Source organism: Cetorhinus maximus, chromosome 21 (genome assembly GCF_964194155.1).
Source record: "Cetorhinus maximus chromosome 21, sCetMax3.hap1.1, whole genome shotgun sequence".
NCBI lineage: Eukaryota > Metazoa > Chordata > Chondrichthyes > Lamniformes > Cetorhinidae > Cetorhinus > Cetorhinus maximus.
In genome coordinates this window covers 35,459,110-35,482,427 of record NC_135899.1, presented here as the reverse complement: position 1 = coordinate 35,482,427, position 23,318 = coordinate 35,459,110, and the positions used below count along the sequence as shown (strand labels likewise).

General features: G+C 47.0%; 5 protein-coding genes and 2 pseudogenes across 8 annotated transcripts in view; 5 read left to right on the top strand and 2 right to left on the bottom strand.

Annotated features, from left to right (window-relative positions):
• Nucleotides 1–23,318, bottom strand: part of LOC144695267 (uncharacterized) — a 556,511-nt gene that overhangs the window by 274,408 nt on the left and 258,785 nt on the right. The gene's annotated exons all lie outside the window — the stretch shown is intronic.
• The window catches only part of LOC144695233 (uncharacterized), a 313,865-nt gene that overhangs the window by 63,465 nt on the left and 227,082 nt on the right, over nucleotides 1–23,318 (top strand). Inside the window, exon 1 of one of the 2 annotated variants that reach the window (XM_078566127.1) lies at nucleotides 4,136–4,158. The exons of the other annotated variant lie outside the window; for it this stretch is intronic. The gene's annotated coding sequence lies outside the window, so the exon portion shown is untranslated. Of the gene's footprint in view, nucleotides 1–4,135; nucleotides 4,159–23,318 lie in introns of those variants that run through there. 2 annotated transcript variants of the gene reach the window in all.
• LOC144695223 (uncharacterized) overlaps nucleotides 1–23,318 on the bottom strand; it is a 218,638-nt gene that overhangs the window by 110,918 nt on the left and 84,402 nt on the right. The gene's annotated exons all lie outside the window — the stretch shown is intronic.
• Nucleotides 1–23,318, top strand: part of LOC144695228 (uncharacterized) — a 142,236-nt pseudogene that overhangs the window by 42,518 nt on the left and 76,400 nt on the right. The window lies entirely within an intron of this gene.
• Nucleotides 1–23,318, top strand: part of LOC144695243 (uncharacterized) — a 157,052-nt gene that overhangs the window by 69,965 nt on the left and 63,769 nt on the right. The gene's annotated exons all lie outside the window — the stretch shown is intronic.
• Nucleotides 4,137–23,318, top strand: part of LOC144695218 (uncharacterized) — a 184,415-nt gene continuing 165,233 nt past the window's right edge. The window contains exon 1 of the mRNA XM_078566113.1: nucleotides 4,137–4,158. The gene's annotated coding sequence lies outside the window, so the exon portion shown is untranslated. The remainder of the gene's footprint in view (nucleotides 4,159–23,318) is intronic.
• On the top strand, nucleotides 4,699–5,595 carry LOC144695166 (uncharacterized; annotated as a pseudogene).

Sequence of the window (23,318 nt, the reverse complement as noted above, 5' to 3'; positions counted from 1 at the left end):
AGTTTCTCCCTTTATTTTATACTGCCAAAATGAATCACCTCACAATTCTCTGGATTGAATTTCGTATGCCACTTGTCTGCCCAACCCACCCACATGTCCATGTCCTTTTGAAGTTCAAGACTATCCTCGTCACAGTTGACAATGTTTCCAATCTTTGTATCATCTGCAAATGTTGAAATCATGCCCTGCAGACCACAGTCTAGGTCATTAATATATGTCAGGAAGAACAAGGGTCCCAGCACTGACCCCCGGGGAACTCCACTACAGACCTTCCTCCAATCTGAAAACCAACCATTTATCACTACTCCCTGTTTCTTATCACTCAGCCAATTCCTTATCCAAGTACCTACTTTTCCTTTTAATTCATGAGCTAGAATTTTGCTCAGAAGTCAATTGTGTGGCACTCTATCAAATGCCTTTTGAAAATCCATATACGCCACATCAACAGGGTTGCCCTTATCAAACTTCTCTGTTACCTCCTCAAAAAACTCCAAGTTAGTTCAACATGATTTTCCCTTAATGGAAATATATCGCTGTTCCTTCACTGTCGCTGGGTCAAAATCCTGGAACTCCCTCCCTAACAGCACTGTGGGTACCTACATCACATGGACTGCAGCAGTTCAAGAAGGCAGCTCACCACCACCGTCTCAAGGGCAATTAGGGATGGGCAATCAATGGTGGCCTAGCCAGTGATGCCCACATCTAATAAATGAATAAAAGAAAATGAATCCATGCTGGTTTTCCTTAATTATCCTGTACTTATCTAAGTGACTCTTGAGTTTATTCTGTACTATAGTTTCCAGAAGTTTCCCTACCACTGAGGTCAAACTGACCTGTCTGCAGTTGCAAGCTTCATCCTTGCACCCTTTTTTGAACAAGGGTGTAACATTCGCAGTTCTCCAGTCCTCTGGCACCACCCCATGTCGAAGGAAGACTGGAAGGTTATCACTCATGCTTCTGCAATTTCCACTCTCACTTCGCTCAGTAGCCTTGGATGCATCTCATCCAGTCCTGGTACCTTATCAACTTTAAGTAAAGATAGCCTCTCTAACGCCTCCTCCTTCTCAATTGTAAATTCTTCAAGTGTACCAGTTACTTTCTCTCTCACTTCAGCCTGGGTAGCATCTTCTTCCTTTGTGAAGACAGATGCAAAGTACTAATTTAGTACCATCGCTATTTCTCCTGCCTCCACGTGCAGGTCCTTTTTTTTTATCACTAATTGGCCCTACTCTTTCTTTTACCACCCTTTTTTGATTTGTGGGGAGTGAAGACATGGTAGCTAAATTTGCAGATGACACAAAGATAGGTAGGAAAGTATGTTATGAAGAGGACATGAGGAGGTTGCAGATGGATATAGATAGGTTGAATGAGCGGGCAAAGATCTGGAAAATGGAGATTAATGTGGGAAAATGTTGTTCACTTTGGCAGGAAGAACAAAAAAGCAGAGTACTACTTACATGGAGAACGGCTGCATAATTCTGAGGTGCAGAGGGATCTAGGTGTTTTAGTACATGAGTCACAAAAAGTTAGTATGCAGGTACAGCAAGTAATTAAGAAGACTAATGGAATGCTAACCTTTATTATGAGAGGGATTGAACATAAAAGTAAGGATGTTATGCTTCAGTTATACAGAACATTGGTGAAACCGCACTGCGAAAACTATGTGCAGTTTGGTCTCCTTATTTAAGGAAGGATGTAAATGCATTGGAGGCAGTTCAAAGCAGGTTTTGAAGCATACAAGATCCTAAACAGCCTTGACAAGGTGGATGTCAAAAAGATGTTTCCTCTTGTGGGTGAGTCCAGAACTAGGGGGGCACTGTTGTAAAATTAGGGGTCGCCCTTTTTAGAACAGAGATGAGGAGAAAATTTTTCTCTTCGAGGGTTGTGTGACTTTGGAATTCTCTGCCTCAGGAGGTGGTGGAGGCGGAGTAATTGAATATCTTTAAATCATGGGTAGTTAGATTCTTGTTAGGTAAGGGAATCAAAGGTTATCGGGGTTAGATGGGAATGTGGAAATCGAAACACAAGAAGATCAACCATGATCTTATTGAATGGCGCAGCAGGCTTGAAGGGGCTGAATTATCTACCCCTGTTCCTATTTCTTATGTTCTTATTTGTATGCTTATTTAGCTGCATGACAGAGTGTCATGGGATCTTTTCAATTCATCCGAGAAAGCAGATGGGGCCTTGGTTTAACTCATCTGACGATTGTGTCTCTGACAGCGCAGCACAGTACGTTTTTTTAATTCATTCGTGGGATGTGGGCATTGCTGGCTAAGCCAACATTTATTGCCCATCCCTAATTGCTCTTGAGAAGGTGTTGGTGGCTGCCTTCTTGAACTGCTGCAGTCCATGTGATGTAGGTACACCCACAGTTCTGCTGGGGAGGGAGTTCCAGGATTTTGACCCAATGATAGTGAAGGAATGGCGATATATTTCCAGGTCAAGATGGTGTGAGGCTTGGCGGGGAATGTGGTGGGTGTTCCCATGCGTCTGCTACCCTTGTTAGCAGTCGTGGGTTTGAAAGGTTCTGTCTAAAGAGGCTTGGTGAGTTGCTGCAGCACATCTTTTAGATGGTACACATTGCTGCTACTGTGCGTTGGTGGCAGAGTGAGTGAATGTTTGTGGAGTGTCAGCCTCAGTGCTCAAGTCTCTGGAGTGAGCCTTGAACCCACAACCTTCTGACTCAGAGACAAGAGTGCTAACTGAGCTGCAGCTGACAATAACTTATAATATTTCTGTTCTATTAGATTCAGTTTCATAGGGGTTAAGTCCCAAGGCTGTGAACAGAATGCCTTTCCTCCTGTGAACTGGCAGCCTGAAAGTTTGATTTGATTTAAAGTGGTAACTAGTTAGAGCTGCAGGTGTCAGTGTTGTCTTTGTGTCTGGGTTCCTGAAGCTGTGAAAGGTGGTAAAGTCCCTGGTGTCAGCTGGAATGGACATTTTAAGGGATTGTCTTCAATCAGTACTGCTGATTAACCATTCTGCTTTCATTCACTCATGAAAGTTCTATTGTTTATACACAGTTCTAACAGTATGTCAGGAATAAAACTCAAGGAATAACCCACTCTTCCCAGGAAAGCTCAGTGTTAGTTTTAGTGAGGTTTTTGAGCTTGTTTTCAAATCCCTCCATGACGTCTCCCCTCCCTATTTCTGTAATCTCCCCCACCCCTCAGTACTGCACTGGAGTGTCAGCCATGATTTTTTGTGCTCAAGTCCTGGAGTGGGACTTGAACCCGTAACCCTTTGACTCAGAGAACAAGGTTGTGGGTTCAAGTCCAACTCACGATGGATTATTCCATGAATGTGGATTAAAGTTGTTGTCAGGGTCTCACGAATAATTCCTCAGGCACTGGGCTCCCTATACAAACCCCATCCACTGTTTATTGAAACAAAACATGTTGTAAAATGAGTGAAGAAATTATCCTGTAGATGTTTACACATTGCATTGACCATGAAGCCAATTGATCATGAAGCAAGAGTTAGGAGAGTGGAAGAAAATGAAAATGGAGAGTGGGAGGAAGATAGCGCAGAGATAGGAAAGAGGAAGAAGAGAGAGAGGGAGACGGGAGTTAGGATAGGCAGGAGAGGTAGGAGGATGAGATGAGGTGAATACCAGGGGTTTTAAATTATTCTTGTCCTCTCCCTCTTTCCTGCATCCCTCTCTTCTTTGCCCCTCTCTCCTGTGCCCCTCCCTCCTGTGTCCTTCCGTCCTGTGCATGTGCTGATCCCACCACTCCATGTCATCACTGCCTTGAATGCTGCGGGTCTTCCTCTTCCTGATCTGCTGTAAAACACATCTGAGGCTGCACATTCCACACTGATGTCAGTTTGAAATCCTCCGAGGATGAAGAGTGCTATTCCCACACGTGAAATCTCTGTCAAACGTTTGCCAGAGGAACTGAGACAGCAGATGCAATAAGTGAGGTTTTATTCAGATGGGACAATGATAAGTTTAAATCCCCACCTGATCTTCTGCTCAAAGTTGCCTCCATTTCACCGGTCAGTTTCCCAAACTTCAGGAAACTCATGTTGCTCCAGAAATATTTGGATTGGCTGTGAGAGATGTCAATCAGAGAGCCCACCCACTCTGCCCATTCTCTCCTCTTCCTCAGCTGGTTAACTCCCTGTAAGGACTGAAAACCAAGTGAGGAGATGGTGAGTGAGAGGATAGGCATCACAGAGAGATCCTGACCATCATTGATGGCAAAACTGCACAGTTAGATGGATGAGAAACCATTCAAGCATGAGGTGTGTGACCAATTCTGTACACAGCCATTGACGCTCTTGAATAATCAACGTAGGTGAAAAGCTTTTCAAGTGCGGGGTGTGCAACAAATCATTCTTGAAATCATGGAACCTTCGCATGCACCAACGCATTCACACAGGGGAGAAACCACTCACGTGAGGTGAGTGACAAGTCATTCTCGTTGGCATCGACCCTCCATGCACACCAACGCATTCACAAGGGAGGGAAACCATTCCCTTGCGAGGTATGTGACAAATCATTCTTGCAGCTAACGAGCTTCCGTGTACACCAATGCATTCACACAGGCGAGAAACCATTCTCCTGTGAGTTATGTAACAAATCATTCTCCTTAGTCATCTCAACTCATGCACTAACGTGTGCATGCTGGGGAGAAACCATTCACATATGAGGTATGTAACAAATCATTCTTGGACTCATCGTTCCTCCACATGCACCAACGCATTCACACAGGGGAGAAACCATTCACATGTGATATGTGTGACAAATCATTCTCATTTTCATCGAGCTGCCGGGAGCACCAACGCATTCACACCGGGGAGAAACCATTTATGTGCAAGGTGTGCAAGAAATCATTCTCGTGGTTAACAAACCTCCGTGCACACAAAAACATTCACACAGGGAGGAAGCGGTCAAATGTGAGGTGTGTGACAAATCCTTCACACTGGTAAGGAGCCTCTTGCAACATCAGGCAATCTGCACAGGAGAGAAACCCTTCAAGTGTGAGGTTTGCAATAAAGCTTTTGTGAGGTCTTCGAGCCTCCTGATACACCAGAGGATTCATACAGGGGAGAAACCATTCAAGTATGAGGTTTGCAATAAAGGTTTCTCAGCATCTTGGAGCCTCCTGAAACACCAAAGGAAACACACAGGGGAAAAACCCTTCAGGTGTGAGGTTTGTGAGATGGCTTTCACCCAACCCCCTGACCTCCTGAGACACCAGATGATTCACAGAGGGGTGAAACCCTTCCAAGTGTGAGGTGTGTGACCAATCCTTCACACGGTCATCGACACTTGTGCAACACCAACGCATCCACAATGGGGAGAAACCATTCAAGTGTGTGACAAAGCCTTCACAAAGCGTTCAAAGCTCCTGGTCAACAATCCACACAGGGGAGAAACCCTTCAAGTGTAAGGTGTGTAACAAATAATTCACGGAATCAGCGACCCTTCGTGTACATCAACGTATCCACACAGGGGAGAAACCATTTATGTGCAAGGTGTGTGACAAACCATTCTTGTGGTCTTCGGCCTTCCATGTACACCAACACATTCACACCAGGGAAAAACCATTTGCGTGAGAGGTATGTGACAAATCATTTTCTTAGTTATCAAACCTCCAGAGTCACCAACGTATTCACACAGGAGAAACCATTCAACTGCAGTGGGCAACAAATCGTTCTTTGAGTCAATGTCCCTCCTGCTACATCAGAGGAACCACGCAGTGGAGTAACACTTCAAGTGTGAGATTTGTGATAAAGTTTACGTGAGATCTTCAACTCCCCCGGGACACCAGAGGATTCACATGGGAGAAACTCTTCAGGCACAGTGTTTGTGACAAGGCTTTCACTCACTCCTCTAATCTGCTGAAGCACCAGCGGATCCACACTGGTGTTAAACCATTCAGGTATGAGCTGTGTCAGCGGTCAGCACGTATCCTGGTCCATCAACACACCTACAGCGGGAGAAACCCTATTGGTGTGAGTTCTGTAATAAAGCCCTCACATAGCTGTTGGACCTCTTGGAACATCATGGAACCCACATGGGGGACAAAACCTTCCAATGTGACATGCACCAGGATTGTTTCACCTACTCTCTACACCCTACACCGATGTCTCCACAGGGTTTTGGAGCCAGGTCACCTGCTTCCATTACACTGAGAGTTGTCTGTGTTGTTTACCCTCCAGTGCTCTCACACAGGGGAGCTGTCGTTCCAAAGCACTGTCTGTCTCAGCAGTGTCTGTCTCGAACCTCACCCACCATCAGTCCATAAGTTTCAAGAAGGCCAATTTAACTGGATTGTCAAACATCACCAAAAGAAGATATCAACATGCATAGAAGCTCCTGCTTATGCACAGATGTCACTGTGTCTCTGGGAGGATTTCCTCAGCCACATGAAGTAGGTGATTCAGGAGAATGTGTGTCAGGAACCTCCCTGTTATGGACAAGACAGAAATATCTCAATAGCTTCCACAGCGTGATTTATCTCCCTTCTTGAAAATAGTTACAGATGTCACATTCCTGAAGTTGGGGAGAGTTCTTTTTCCTCTCAAATCTGTAGGGTGAGTTCATGGAGTCTTGATGTGAGCAGAAGCCCACCAGCTTTGAAGACCTCAGCTGGAATACCATTGGGGTCACAGGCTTTGTTGTTTTTCATCTGTTTGATTGTTTGTTGCAGCTCTCCCATTGATTGTGACTCACTCATGGATTCTACCAAAGGCACAGGGGGTTAGACTGGAACTAACACAGCTGCCACTGTGGATTCATGGTTGGGTTGTTCAAAATGTTCTTTCCAGGGTTAACAGATGGCATTGTCATCCTTAAGAAGAGAAACACCATCCTGTGAATGAAGGGGATTTTGTCCATTTGACCTCGGTCTATAGATGGCCCTGGTGAGTTCAAAAAAGATTTACATGTCATGGCAATCAGTATATTGTTGGGCTTCTCAGGCTTTCTCTTCCCACTACACGTCCTTTATCTCCTGGATTTGTTTTTGGGTGTCAGCCTTGAGCTGTTGAAATGCTGCCTTCTTGAGTTGTGACCTTGGGTTGTTCCGCCAGGCAATGAAGGCTGATCGCTTTTGTTCCAGGAGGTCACATATTTGAGCGTCATGTTTGTCGAGCCAGTCCTGGTGATGACGATGCTCGAACATAATGGTCTGGGCACAGGAGTTTAGTGCAGCTGATTTTATTTTGATCCCACTGTTCGGGAGCTGAGTTGGATGTGTGAAGATTTTCCAGATTGGTTGTGAGCTGCACCTGGAATTCCTCTCTTCGGTTGGGCTGTGTTAGGGCTGAGACATTGATCTTCTTCCTTTTGGATTTTTGGATCTTGTGATGTCTTCGTGCTGGGTGGATGTTCATTAGCCAACGAACAAGTTAATGATCTGTCCAGCAGGCATCAGTCCACCACTTGAATTGAGTGATCACTTAGAAAGTTGACTTGCCTTTCGACCTTCCAGAGGGACTTCCAATATGGTATGTGTTCCCAGAAAAATCAAAGAAAAAATTCGAGAACAATACCAGGAACTCTTCATTACATTCATCGATGTGACCAAAGCATTTGGCTCAGTAAATCATGAGGCTCTGAGGATTGTGCTCCAATGATTTGGATGTTCAAGAAAAATCATCACAATCCTGCAATTGTTTCATGATGATATGACGGCAACTGTCTTGAGTGGGAGATCTGAAACAGAAGTCTTCAAAATCCAGACTAGTGTCAAGCAAGGCTGTGTGATAGCCCCCATTCTATTTGCAATCTACCTGACAGTGGCTATTCACCTTATCAAAGATCAACTGCCCTCTGGTGTCAGTATTAAATACCATCTAGATGGGAAACTCATTTACCTTGATTGCTTCCATGCCAAAACGAAACTGACCACCATAGATACACATGATGTACAGTTTGCAGATGACTGTAGTGTCGTTGTCCACTCTGCACCAGATTTCCAAACCTCTCTTGATCTATTCGTGATGATACAAGCTCCATCCTGTGCCACTAAAGTTTGGTGTCATTTCTGACCATCGGAATTGGGAGCCAGACTAAAGATCAGGAAGTTTTAAGCAACTTCTGTCTGTAGTAGTCTGAGAGAGTTTCCCCTGGGGGGGAGGGAATTGGGGTGTGTGTGTATGTGTGTATGTGCGTGCGTGTGTGCGAGTGTGGTGAATCTGGGAGGACTACTATCCTGAGAATGGTGAGGGAGTGGCTGTGAGTCTCTACAGACCTGAGTTCCCTCAGCCCATCATACCTCGATGTAATAACGGTGTGATATGTTCACCTTACACTCTTCCAAGATTTATTTCATGTTCTGGGAAAGATCTTCAGTCATTTTCAAATGTTTTGTTAATTTGGTTGATTCAAGGTTTGGTGAAAGCTGAAGACGGTGTTGTTTGTCTGCTGTTTTATCAACCTTTCTGTATAGATTTATAACTCACAATAAATTCACTTTGCAGCGTAAATCAAACTACTGATTTGTCACTTAATCTATCAATGTCCCATTGCAACTTTCCACTCCCATCGATATTACTGAATGTGTCACCCAACTGAGTGTCATCAGTAAAGTACCCGATACTATTCCTCCACCAAAGTCATTGATCAATATAATGAAAAGCTGAGTCTCCAGTACAGATCCCTAGGGAACATCACTGGCACGTCCTGACAATCAGAGAACATTTCCTTTATCCCTACTTGGGATAATATCCCTATCCCTTGTTGGACTTGAACCCACAATCCCTACTCTCTTGTCAGGACTGGGAGCTAAATATCCAAGGATATACATCCTATCGAAAAGATAGGCAGGTTGGCAGAGGGGGTGAGGTTGCTTTGTTAGTAAGAAATTAAATTAAATCAATAGCAAGAAACGACGTAGGGTCAGATGATGTAGAATCTGTGTGGGTAGAATTGAGGAACTGCAAAGGTAAAAAAGCCATAATGGGAGTTATGTACAGGCCTCCGAACAGTAGTCAGGATGTGGGGCACAAGATACACCAGGAGATAGAAAGGGCGTGCAAGAAAGGCAAGGTTACAGTGATCATGGGGGATTTCAATATGCAGATAGACTGGGAAAATCTGGTTGGTAGTGGATCCCAAGAAAAGGAATTTGTGGAATGTCTACAAGATGGCATTTTGGAGCAGCTTGTGGTGGAGCCCACTAGGGAACAGGCAATTCTAGATTTAGTGATGAGGCAGATTTGATAAGGGAGCTTAAGGTGAAGGAACCCTTAGGAGGAAGTGACCATAATATGATAGAATTTACCCTGCAATTTGAGAGGAAAAAGCTGGAATCAGATGTAACGGTATTACAGTTGAATAAAGGTAACTACAGAGGCATGAGGGAGGAGCTGGCCAGAATTGACTGGGAGATGAGCCTAGCAGGAAAGATAGTGGAACAGCAATGGCAGGAGTTTCTGGGAGTAATTTGGGAGACACAGCAAAAATTGATCCCTAGGAAGAAGAAGCATACTAAAGGGAGTACAAGGCAACCATGGCTGACAAGGGAAGTCAGGGACAGCATAAAAGCTAAAGAGAAAGCATACAATGCGGCGAAGAGCAGTGGGAAGCCAGGGGATTGGGAAGCCTACAAAGACCAACAGAGGACAAATAAAAAAGAAATACGGAGGGAGAAGATTAAATATGAGGGTAAACTAGCCAGTAATATAAAAGAAGATTGCAAGAGTTTTTTTAGATATATAAAGGGTAAGAGAGAGGCAAAAGTGGACATTGGGCTGCTGGAAAATGATGCTGGAGAAGTAATAATTGGGAACAAAGAAATGGCGGAGGAACTGAATAGGTACTTTGCGTCAGTCTTCACGGAGGAAGACACGAGTAACATCCCCAAAATTCAAGCGAGTCGTGGGGGGCAGAGATGAGTATGGTGGCCATTACCAAGGAGAAGGTGCTAGGAAAACTCAAAGGTCTGAAGGTGGATAAATCACCTGGACTAGATGGATTACACCCCAGAGTTCTGAAGGAGATAGCTGAAGAGATAGCGGAGGCATTAGTGGTGATCTTTCAAGAATCACTGGAGTCAGGGAGGGTCCCAGAGGACTGGAAAATCGCTAATGTAACCCCCCTGTTTAAGAAGGGAGTGAGGCAAAAGACGGGAAATTACAGGCCAATTAGCCTGACCTCGGTCATTGGTAAGATTTTAGAGTCCATTATTAAGGATGAGATTTCAGAATACTTGGAAGTGCATGGTAAAATAGGGGAAAGTCAGCATGGTTTCATCAAGGGGAGGTCATGCCTGACAAATCTGTTAGAATTCTTTGAGGAGGTAACAAGCAGGTTAGACAAAGGAGAGCCAATGGATGTTATCTATTTGGACTTCCAGAAGGCCTTTGACAAGGTACCGTACAGGAGGCTGCTCAGTAAGATAAGAGCCCATGGTGTTAGAGGCAAGGTACTAGCATGGATAGAAGATTGGCTGTCTGGCAGGAGGCAGAGAGTGGGGATAAGGGGGTCCTTCTCAGGATGGCAGCCGGTGACTAGTGGAGTTCCGCAGGGGTCAGTGTTGGGACCACAACTTTTCACTTTATACATTGATGATCTAGATGAAAGAACTGAGGGCATTCTGGCTAAGTTTGCAGATGATACAAAGATAGGTGGAGGGACAGGTAGTATTGAGGAGGCGGGGAGGCTGCAGAAGGATTTAGACAGGTTAGGAGAATGAGCAAAGAAGTGGCAGATGGAATACAACGTGGGGAAGTGTGAGGTCATGCAATTTGGTAGGAAGAATAAAGGCATAGACTATTTTCTAAATGGGGAGAGAATTCAGAAATCTGGAGTGCAAAGGGACTTGGGAGTCCTAGTCCAGGATTCTCCTAAGGTTAACTTGCAGGTTGGGTCTGTAGTTAGGAAGGCAAATGCAATGTTGGCATTTATTTCGAGAGGACTAGAATATAAAAGCAGGGATGTGCTGCTGAGGCTTTCTAAGGCTCTGGTCAGACCACATTTAGAATATTGTGAGCAATTTTTGGCCCCGTATCTCAGGAAGGATGTTCTGGCCGTGGAGAGGGTCCAGAGGACATTCACGAGAATGATCCCAGGAATGAAAGGCTTAACATATGAGGAACATTTGAGGACTCTGGGTCTATACTCGATGGAGTTTAGAAGGATGAGGGTGGATCTGATTGAAACTAACAGAATACTGAAAGGCCTGGATAGAGTGGACGTGGGGAAGATGTTTCCATTAGTAGGAGAGACTAGGATCCGAGGGCACAGCCTCAGAGTAAAGGGAAGACCTTTTAGAACAGAGATGAGGAGAAACTTCTTTAGCCAGAGAGTAGTGAATCTATGGAATTCATTGCCACAGAAGGCTCTGGAGACCAGGCCATTGAGTGTATTTAAGACCAAGATAGATAGGTTCTTGATTGGTAAGGGAATCAAAGGTTACGGTGAGAAGGCGGGAGAATGGGGTTGAGAAACTTATCAGCCAAGATTGAATGGCGGAGCAGACTCAATGGGACGAATGACCTAATTTCTGCTCCTATGTCTTATGGTCTTATGGTCTCCTGTTTCCCAAACAAATTATCAACCCATGTCACAAGGTTCCCTCCAATTCCCTGCACGTTCATCTTGGTGAATAACCTCCTGTGCAGAACATAATCAAATACCTTCTGGAAGTCCATATAGACAAGCCTCCATAGACCCTGTCCAGCATGTTAATTAACTCCTCAAATTGTTTTATTAAATTGATCATGTTGGTTACAATGACTTGCTGCACAAGAATGCAATAAAAGCTATAACGACCCAGAGAACATGATGAACATAAGAAACAGGAGGAGTAGGCCATTCAGCCTCGACTGCCTGTTGCACCATTCAACACAATCACGTCAGGGTTAATCTTCTATCTCAAACCCACCTTCCCACACTATCCCTATAACCCTTATTCTCTCAGCATCCAGAAATCCATCAATCTCGGTCTTGAATATATTAAATGACTGAACATCCACAGCTCCCTGGGAGAGAGAATTCCAAAGATTTGCAACCCTTTCAGTGAAGATATTTCTCATCTCAGTCCTCATCGACTGACCTCGAATTCTGAAGCTTGAATGACAGGTCGAAACAAACCTACCACAGCAACACACCTCCAAGTGTCAGCTAGTGAGTGATATTTCCATTATCACAGTCAGTGCAGTTCCCTTTCCTTCACTCAAACTGATTGTGTAGTCTCCTGCCTCAAACTGAGCCCGTTTATTAACTATTGTGATGTCTGATCTCACTGGGATGTGCAGTGTGAGGTTGAGGTTTGTCCTGTGATCACACGATTTGACCCGTCCAGTTAAAGGGCCTTCACTTTGATTAAACAGCTTGTCAAACCCTTGAGCTTCATTTCGGTGACAATGACTCATTGTGCTCAAATACAATAACAAGTTTCCACTCAGTTACAACCCAGAGAACAGGGTGCATGGGTGATGGACAGGGATGGGATTGTTTGTCTCCTAAACAGCAACAGGTGGAGGCTATTCAGCCCTTCGATCCTGGTCCCAATTTAATTCCATGATGGCTGATCGGCATCACAAACCGACTTCTCAGCCTTTTGATCCTGATCCTCTGATAAACTTAGGAACATCGGAACAAGCGAAGGCCATTCAGCTTCTCAAATTTGTTCCACTATTCAATTAGATTATGGCTGATTTATATATTAACCCCCATCCATCCACTTGTTTACATATTCCTTAATACCCTTCCTGACATAAATTGCTGAATCTAATTTTACATATTATCAGTTTTCATTTCAAAGTAGTGACTATATTTGGGGTGTTGTGTAAATTGAAGACAGGAGTTAAAGGGATAGTCTTTGCCTGGAAAATGGAGGTGACATTGTTCCCTGAGCGTTGGGATGGTGCACAGCTTGGGAAAAACATTGCATTGGTTTGTGTCAGTGGAAAGCCAGTGTCAGAGTGAGAAGGGGGCTGAACAGGAACTGCCCAGATTGGGTGAGAAGTTAAACAGAAAGTTCTCTGACTGTCACAGAATGTGACACTGTTTATTTCTGGACCAAACATACTTCACCCCAGATGGGACTTGAACCCATGATCCCTGGCTTAGGCTTACCCATTAGGCCACTGGGGCTGGGCAAGATGGGGTTTGGTGATTGTAACTTTGACCCTTTATCTCAATGTAATCGCTGCCAAGTTTGATGCCTTTTTGTGGGCCAGCCCTTCCTTTTCATCCGCAACCAGATTGGATCAATTCCAAACATTCCAGTAATGAGCTGACAGGATTGGGATTTATATCTTGCATGTCCGTAATTAATGCTGAAAAGTATAGATTGTCTGTGAGAAGCAATTGTCTTTCCAGAAGTTTCCTTGCTGGCCCTGACTCGAAGTTTCAGTGATTTCCCCAACCCAGATTCCCGGCCACCTCCTTGACCTCGCTGTCTCACCTGGTCTCACTACTCTCATCCTATCAATCACAGGGAAGGCCATCTCTGATCACTTACATGTGTTACTCAGCGCACACATCCCCCTTCCACATTCCAACTCTACTCCTGTATCCGTCCCTGGAAAAAAACTATCCCCTAACTGACTAACAACTGCACTCTCCAAATCCCAACTGTCTCGGCCTTTGGGCCTCCGTTCACCACAACATTTCTGCAGCTACTGATTTACTCAACTCCACCCTCATCTCCACTTGAGATGCCCGATTCTCCAATAAAACCACTCCCCTCTCTCACCCTGGCCCTTTCCCTGGGCACAGACTCCATATCCACTCCCTTAAGTCCAAGAGACACAGACTTGAAAGGTTATGGTGGACAACTGGTTAACCATCCACTGCCAGTGGACATCCAGGGACAGTTTAGACGGAGGCTGTCTCTGTATCTAACCTGTGCTGTACCTTCTGTGTGAGTGTTTGATGGGACAGTGTCAATGTGGAGAAGTTATTCCTTCAAGTGCATATCCCAATGTTTTTTAAATGTGATGAGGGTTTCTGCCTCTATCACCCTTCCAGACCCTCATCACCCTCTGGATGAAAAAATTACTCCTCAACTCCCCTCCAATCCTTCCATCAATTACTTTAAATCTCTGCTCCCTGGTTATTGATCTCTTGCTCAGGGAAATAAGATTGAAACAACCCCACCAGCTGCCTCTGCCACTTCCCTCCCTTCCACTCGCCTGCCTGGACAAACTTCCATTAATGCTCCCTCCTGCCCAAGCCCTGAATCCACATCTTTCTCTAGTTTCTCTTTGATCTCCCCATAGCCACTCTCTGAGATCATCTTGCCCATGAGGCCCACCATCTGTTCCCTCGACCCTATTCTCATTAAACTGCTGATCACCCAGCTTCCCCTCCTGCTCTCCATGTTAGCCAACATTGTTCACGGTTCTCTCTCTTCAGATGTTGTCACTCTCCTTTCGACTGCTGTTTTCACCCCCCTCCTCAAATCACCAATCCTTGATCACTCCTTTCTTGCAAACTATCATCCCATCTCTAACCTCCCTTTCCTCTCCAACGTCCCTGACTCCTGGAAAGGGACATGGGGTCAGGCGTGAGGTGAGGGATGTGGGGCAGATCAAGGGGTCAGGCATGGAGTGTGGCACCGGCGACAGGCCGACAGATAGATCTGATACATAATGAGGCATCACTCCCCAAATCATTCCCCCAGTCACAGAGTTAATCTAAGACTCATAGTCAGTCCCCCAGTCACAGAGTCATTCTCTGAGCCACAGTCACAGAGTCAATCTCTGAGTCACAGTCACTCCCCCGGCACAGAGTGAATCTCCGAGCCACATCACTTTCACAGTCACGGAGTCAATCTGAGTCACAGTTACTCCCCCGCCACAGAGTCAATCTCCGAGCCACAGTCACTTTCACAGTCACAGAGTCAATCTCAGAGTCACAGTTACTCCCCGAGTCACAGAGTCAATCTCCATGCCACAGTTACTCTCCCGAGTCATGGAGTCAAACTCCAACTCACAGTCACTCCCCCACTCACAGAGTGAATCTCCAAGCCACAGTTACTCCCCAGTCACAGAGTGAATCTCCGAGTCACAGTCACTTCCCCAGTCAGAGAGTGAATCTCCGAGTCACAGTCACTTCCCCAGTCAGAGAGTGAATCTCCGAGTAACGGTCGCTCCCCCAGTCACAGAGTCAATCTCCGAGTCACAGTCACTCCCCCATTTACAGAGTCAATCTCCGAGTTACGGTCACTTCCCCAATCACAGAGTCAATCTCCAAGTCATATTGCTCCCTCGGTCACAGAATCAATCTCTGAGCCAAGTCACTCCCCCAGTCACAGACTGAATCTTCAACTCACAGTCACTCCCCAGTCAGAGTCAATATCCAACTCACAATCACTTTCCCATTAAAGAGTCAATCTCTGAGTCACAGTTACTCCCCCAGTCAGAGTGAATCTCCGGCTCACAGTGTCTCCCCCAGTCAGAATCAATCTCCAAGTCACAGTCACTCCCCCAGTCACAGGGACAACCTCCCAGTCACAGTTACTCCCCCTGTCACAGAGTCAATCTCTGAGTCACAGTCCCTCTCCCAGTCAGAGTCAATCTCCGAGTCAGTCACTCCCCCATCAGAATCAATCTCTGAATCTCGGTCACTTCCTCAGTCACAGAGTCAATCTCTGACTCACAGTCACTCGCCCACTCACAGAATCAATCTCTGAATCACAGTCACTCCCCCAGTCACAGAGTTATTCTACGACTCAATCACTCCCTGAATTACAGAGTCAACCTCCAAGTCACAGTTACTCCCCCAGCCGGAGTCAATCTCCCACTCACAATCACTCCCCCAGTCACAGAATGAATCTGCAACTCACAGTTACTCCCCCAATCACTGAGATAATCTCTGAATCATGGCCACTCCCTAATCACAGAGTCAATCTGAATCACAGTCACTTCTCCAGTCACTGAGTCAATCTCTGAGTCACAGTTACTTTCACAGTCATGGAGTGAATCTGCGACTCAGTCACTCCCCCAGTCACGGAGTCAATCACTGAGTCATAGTTACTCCCTCAGTTAGAGTCAATCACCAGGTCACAGTCCCTCCCCCAGTCAGAGTCAATCTCCAAGTCAGTCACTCCCCCATCAGAATCAATCTCTGAATCTCAGTCACTTCCTCAGTCACAGAGTCAATCTCTGACTCACAGTCACTCGCCCACTCTCAGAATCAATCTCTGAATCATAATCTCCCTGAATTACAGAGTCAACCTCTGAGTCAGTTACTCCCCCAGTCACAGAGTGAATCTGCAACTCACAGTCACTCCCCCAGTCAGAGAGTGAATCTCCGAGTCACGGTCACTTCCCCAATCACAGAGTCAATCTCCGAGTCATATTGCTCCCTCGGTCACAGAATCAATCTCTGAGCCAAGTCACTCCCCCAGTCACAGACTGAATCTTCAACTCAATCTCTGAATCTCGATCACTTCCTCAGTCACAGTCAATCTCTGACTCACAGTCACTCGCCCACTCTCAGAATCGATCTCCGAATCACAGTCACTCCTCCAGTCACAGAGTCAACCTGCGAGTCACAGTTACTCCCCTCACAGAGTGAATCTGCAACTCACAGTCACTGCCCCAGTCAGAGAGCGAATCTCCGAATCACGGTCATTCCCCCAGTCAGAGTCAATCTCTGAGTCACGGTCACTTCTCCAATCACAGAGTCAATCTCCGACTCAGAATTATATCCTCAATTACAGAGTCAATCTCCGAGTCACAGTCACTTCCCCGGACAGAGAGCCAATCTCCAAGTCACGGTCACACCTCCAGTCACAGGGACAACCTCCTAGTTACAGTTACTCCCCTAGTCACAGAGTCAATCTCCTACTCACAATCACTCCTCCAGTCACAGAATGAATCTGCAACTCACAGTTACTCCCCCAGTTACAGAGTGAATCTGAAACTCACTGTCACTTTCCCGGTTACAGAGCCAATCTCCGAGTCACGGTCACTCACCAGTCACAGAATCAATCTCTGAGTCACAGTTTCTTTCACAGTCATAGATTGAATCTGCGACTCACAGTCACTCCCCAGGTCAGAGTGAATCTCCGAGTCACGGTCACTCCCCGACTCACAGAGTCAATCTCCGAGTCAGATGGCTCCCCCGGTCACAGAATCAATCTCTGACTCACAGTCACTCCCCCAGTCACAGAGTGAATCTTCAAGTCACAGTGACTCCCCAATTAGAGTCAATATCCGACTCACAATCACTCCCCCAGTTACAGAGTCAATCTCTGAGTCACAGTTACTCCCCCAGTGAGAGTGAATCTCCGAAGTCACAGTGACTCCCTCAGTCTGAGTCAATCTCCGAGTCAGCCATTCCCCCAGTCAGAATCAATATCTGACTCACAGTTACTCCCCCAGCCACAGAGTCAAACTTCGGCTCACAGTCACTCCCTCAATCACGGAGTCAATGTGCGAGTCACAGTCACTTCCCCAGTGACAGAGTCCAGCTCCGCGTCCCGGTCACTTCCCCAGTGATAGAGTCCCCCACCAAGTCATAGTCACGTTCCCAGTCACAAAGTGAATCTGGAAATCACAATTACTCCCCCAGTCATAAAGTGAATTTGCAACTCACAGCCACTCCCCCAGTCAGAGTCAATCTCTGAGTCACGGTCACTCCCCCAGTCACATGGTCAATCTCCGAGTCATGGTCAACACCCAGTCACATGGTCAATCTCCAAGTCACAGTTACTCCGCTAGTCACAGAGTCAATCTCTGAGTAACAGTCACTCCCCCGGTCACAGAGTCAATCTCCAAGTCACGGTCACTGCCCCAGTCACAGAGTCAATCCCCGACTCACAATCGCTCCCCAAGTTACGGAGTTAATCTCCGAGTCACAGTTACACTTCCAGTCACAGAGTGAATCTGCAACTCATAGTCACTCCCCCAGTCAGAGTCAGTGTCCGAGTAACAGTCACTCCCCTAGTCGGAGACAATCTCTGAGTCACAGTCACTTCCCCAGTCAGAGTCAATCTCCGAGTCACAGTCGCTCCACCAGTCAGCCTCAATCTCCGACTCACTCCCACAGTCAGAGACAATCTCTGAGTCACAGTCACTTCCCCAGTCAGAGTCAAACTCCGACTCACAGTCACTCGCCCACTCACAGAGTCAATCTCTGAGTCACAATCACTCCCCCAGCCATAGAGACAATCTCCAAGTCACGATCATGCCTCCAGTCACAAAGACAACTGAGTCACGGTCGCTCCCCCAGTCACAGAATCAATCTCCAAGTCACAGTCACTCCCTCAGTCAGAGTCAAACTTCAAGTCACGCTCACTTCCCCAATCAATCTCTGAGTCACAGTCACTTCCCCAGTCACAGAGTGAATCTTCAACTCACAGTCACTCCCCAGTCAGAGTCAATATCCAACTCACAATCACTCCCCCGGTTACAGAGTCAATCACTGAGTCACAGTTACTCCCCCAGTCAGAGTGAATCTCCGAGTCAGCCACTCCCCCAGTCAGAATCAATCTTGAACCCCGGTCACTTCCCCAGTCACAAAGTCAATCTTCGACTCACAATCACTCTCCCAGTCACAGAATCAATCTCCGAGTCACAGTTAGTTTCACAGTCATGGAGCGAATCTGCGACTCAGTCACTGCCCCAGTCAGAGTCAATCTCCGAGTCACGGTCACTTCCCCAATCACAGAGTCAATCTCTGAATCACAGCCACTCCCCCAGTCACAGAGTCAATCTCTGAGTCATAGTTACTCCCTCAGTCAGAGTCAATGTCCGTGTAACAGTCACTCCCCTAGTCAGAGACAATCTCTGAGTCACAGTCACTTCCCCAGTCATAGTCAAACTCCGACTCACAGTCACCCGCCCACTCATAGAGTCAATCTCCAAGTCACAGTCACTGCCACAGTCAGAGTCAATCTCCGAATAACAGTCGCTCCCCCAGTCAGCCTCAATCTCCGACTCACAATCACTCCCCCAGTCAAAGAGTCAATCTCCAAGTCAGGGTTATGCCTCCAGTCACAAAGACAACGTCCGAGTCACGGTCACTCCCCTGTCACGGAATCAATCTCCAAGTCACAGTCACTCCCTCAGTCACAGAGCCAATCTCCAAGTCACGGTCACTTCCCAGTCACAGAGTCAATCTCCGAGTCACAGTTATTCCCCTAGTCACAGAGTGAATCTTAAACGCACAGGCACTCCCCCAATCACAGAGATAATCTCTGAATGACAGTAACTCCCCAGTCAGTGTCAACCTCCGAGTCATGTTCACTGCCCCAGTCAGAGTCAATCTCCGACTCACAATCACTCCCTCAATTACAGAGTCAATCTCCGAGTCACAGTTACTCCCCCAGTCAAAGAGTGAATCTGCAACTCACAGTCACTTCCCCAGTCGGAGAGTGAATCCACAACTCACAGTCACTCCCAAAGTCACAGAGTGAATCTCCGAGTCACGATCACTCCCCCAGTCAGTGTCAGTCTCTGGGTCACAGTCACGCCCCAGTCAGAGTCAATGGCCGACTCACAATCACTCGCCCAGTTCCAGAGTCAATCTCTGAGTCAGATTGCTCCCCCAGTCACAGAGTCAATCTCTGACTCACAGTTACTACCCCAGTCACAGAGTCAATCTCTGAGTAATAGTTACTCCCTCAGTCAGAGTGAATCTCTGAGTAAGTCACTCCCCCATCAGAATCAATCTCTGATTCACGGTCAGTTCCTCAGTCATGTAGTCAATCTCTGACTCACAGTCACTTGCCTATTCACAGAGTCAATTTCTGATTCACAGTCACTCCCCCAGTAAGAGTCAGTCACCGGTTCACAGTCATTCCCCCAGTCAGAGTGCCAATCTCCGAGTCGCGGTCACTCCCCAGTCACAGAATCAATCTCCAAGTCACAGTCACTTACACAGTCATTGAGTGAATCTGCGACTCACAGTCACTACTCCAGTCAGGGTGAATCTCTGAGTCACAGTCACTCCCCAGTCAGAGTCAATATCCGACTCACAGTCACTCCCCACTCATAGAGTCAATCTCCGAGTCACAGTCAGAGTCAATTTCTGAATAACAGTCACTCCCCCAGTCAGCCTCAACCTCCGACTCACAATCACTCCCCCAGTCATAAAGTCAATCTCCAAGTCACAGTCATGCCTCCCGTCACATAGACAACTTCCAAGTCACGATCACTCCCCAGTCACAGATTCAATCTCCAAGTCACAGTCACTCCCTCAGTCACAGAGCCAATCTCCGAGTCATGGTCACTTCCCAGTCACAGAATCAATCTCCAAGTCACAGTCACTCCCCCAGTCAGAGTCAAACACCGAGTCAGGCTCACTTCCCCAATCAATCTCTGAGTCACAGAGTGAATCTTTAACTCACAGTGACTCCCCAGTCAGAGTCAATATCCGACTCACAATCACTCCCCCAGTTACAGAGTCAATCTCCTAGTCACAGTTACTCCCCCAGTCAGAGTGAATCTCCGGGTCACAGTGACTCCCTCAGCCTGAGTTAATCTCCGAGTCAGCCACTCCCCCAGTCAGAATCAATCTCCGACTCACCGTTATTCCCCCAGTCACAGAGTCAAACTTCGACTAACAGTCACTCCCTCAATCACAGAGTCAATGTTCGAGTCACAGTCACTTCCCCAGTGACAGAGTCACCCACCGAGATATTGTCACGTTCCCAGTCACAAAGTGAATCTGGAAATCACACTTGCTCCCCCAGTCACAAAGTGAACTTGCAACTCACAGTCACTCGCCCAGTCACATGGTCAATCTCCGAGTCACAGTCACTCCCCCAGTCACAGTGCCAATGTCCAAGTCACGGTCACTCCCCAGTCACACAATCAATCTCCAAGTCACAGTCACTTACACAGTCATAGAGTGAATCTGCGACTCACAGTCACTACCCCAGTCAGAGTGAATCTCTGAGTCACAGTCAATCCCCCAGTCACAGAGTGAACCTTGAACTCACAGTCACTCACCAATCAGAGTCAGTATCCAACTCACAATCACTCCCCCGGTTACAGAGTCAATCACTGAGTCACAGTTACTCCCCCAGTCAGAGTGAATCTCCGGGTCACAGTGACTCCTCCAGTCAGAAACAATCTCCGAGTCAGCCACTCCCCCAGTCAGAATCAATCTTGAATCCCGGTCACTTCCCCAGTCACAAAGTCAATCTTCGACTCACAGTCACTTTCCCAGTCACAGAATCAATCTCCGAGTCACAGTTACTTTCATAGTCATGGAGCGAACCTGCGACTCAGTCACTGCCCCAGTCAGAGTCAATCTCCGAGTCACGGTCACTTCCCCAATCACAGAGTCAATCTCTGAGTCACAGCCAGTTCCCCAGTCACAGAGTCAATCTCTGACTCACAATCACTCCCCCAGTTACAGAGTCAACCTCTGAGTCACAGTTACTCCCCCAGTGAGAGTGAATCTCCGAAGTCACAATGCTTCCCTCAGTCTGAGTCAATCTCCAAGTCAGCCATTCCCCCAGTCAGAATCAATCTCTGACTCACAGTTACTCCCCAAGGCACAGAGTCAAACTTCGACTCACAGTCACTCCCTCAATCACGGAGTCAATGTCCGAGTCACAGTCACTTCCCCAGTGACAGAGTCCAGCTCCGCGTCCCAGTCACTTCCCCAGTGTCAGAGTCCCCCACCGAGTCATAGTCACGTTCCCAGTCACAAAGTGAATCTGGAAATCACAGTTACTCCCGAAGTCACAAAGTGAACATGCAACTCACAGTCACTCCCCCAGTCACATGGTCAATCTCCGAGTCACGGTCAACACCCAGTCACATGGTCAATCTCCGAGTCACGGTCACTGCCCCAGTCACAGAGTCAATCCCTGAGTCACGGTCACTGCCCCAGTCAGACTCAATCTCCGACTCACAATCACTCCCCCAGTTACAGAGTTAATCTCCGAGTCACGGTTACATTTCCAGTCACAGAGTGAATCTGCGACTCATAGTCACCCCCCAGTCAGAGACAATCTCTGAGTCACAGTCACTTCCACAGTCAGAGTCAAACTCCGACTCACAGTCACTCGCCCACTCATAGAGTCAATCTCCGAGTCACAGTCACTCCCACAGTCATAGAGTCAATCTCCAAGTCACGGTCATGCCTCCAGTCACAGAGCCAATCTCCAAGTCACGGTCACTCCCCGGTCACAGAATCAATCTCCAAGTCACAGTCGCTTTCACAGTCATAGAGTGAATCTGCGACTCACAGTCACTACCCCAGTCAGAGTGAATCTCTGAGTCACAGTCACTCCCCCAGTCACAGAGTGAATCTTCAACTCACAGTTACTCCCCAGTCAGAGTCAATATCCGACTCACAATCACTCCCTCGGTTACAGAGTCAATCACTGTGTCACAGTTACTCCCCCAGTCAGGGTGAATCTCCGGGTCACAGTGACTCCTCCAGTCAGACTCAATCTCCGAGTCAGCCACTCCCCCAATCAGAATCAATCTTGAATCCCGGTCACTTCCCCAGTCACAGAGTCAATCTTCGACTCACAGTCACTCCCCCAGTCACAGAATCAATCTCCGAGTCACATTCATGGAGCAAATCTGCGACTCATTCACTCCCCCAGTCAGAGTCAATCTCCGAGTCACGGTCACTTCCCCAATCACAGAGTCAATCTCTGTGTCACAGCCACTCCCCCAGTCACAGAGTCAATCTCTGAGTCATAGTTACTCCCTCAGTCAGAGTCAATATCCGACTCTCAATCACTCCCCCAGTTACAGAGTCAATCTCTGAGTCGCAGTTACTTCTCCAGTCAGCGTGAATCTCCGGGTCACAGTGACTCCCTCAGTCTGAGTCAATCTCCGAGTCAGCCATTCCCCCAGTCAGAATCAATCTCTGACACACAGTTACTCCCCCAGTCACTGAGTCAAACTTCGACTCACAGTCACTTCCTCAATCACAGAGTCATTGTCCGAGTCACAGTCACTTCCCCAGTGACAGAGTCCCCCACCGAGTCATAGTCACGTTCCCAGTCACAAAGTGAATCTGGAAATCACACTTACTCCCCCAGTCACAAAGTGAACTTGCAACTCACAGTCACTCGCCCAGTCACATGGTCAATCTCCGAGTCACAGTCACTCCCCCAGTCACAGTGCCAATGTCCAAGTCACGGTCACTCCCCAGTCACACAATCAATCTCCAAGTCACAGTCACTTACACAGTCATAGAGTGAATCTGCGACTCACAGTCACTACCCCAGTCAGAGTGAATCTCTGAGTCACAGTCACTCCCCCAGTCACAGAGTGAACCTTGAACTCACAGTCACTCCTCAATCAGAGTCAGTATCCGACTCACAATCACTCCCCCGGTTACAGAGTCAATCACTGAGTCACAGTTACTACCCCAGTCAGAGTGAATCTCCGGGTCACAGTGACTCCTCCAGTCAGACACAATC